The sequence below is a fragment of the Tigriopus californicus genome, chromosome 5, assembly GCF_007210705.1.
Source record: "Tigriopus californicus strain San Diego chromosome 5, Tcal_SD_v2.1, whole genome shotgun sequence".
NCBI lineage: Eukaryota > Metazoa > Arthropoda > Copepoda > Harpacticoida > Harpacticidae > Tigriopus > Tigriopus californicus.
In genome coordinates, this window is record NC_081444.1 from 10,271,649 (window position 1) to 10,271,933 (window position 285).

The window sequence follows — 285 nt, forward strand, 5'->3', positions numbered from 1 at the left end:
AGGCTCGTTTCCAACTGCAATTTTATCCAAATCAATTGAGTAAACGATAAGGTATCACTCTTTCAAAGATTGCATTTGCATTACAGTTGGCTACAAATTGCTCCGGTTATATTTCAAAGCAACTGCCAAGAAATTCTTTTTATATGCCCAAAAAATATAAATGAAAATATTTGACTTTTTGAAGCAGGTAGAAAAACCCGAAAATAGTTTGCAATTTAACTTCAAACTTTTTTAGCGTCTTTTTCTTAATTAATATCAATATTTCACGCCAAACTTGTAAATCGC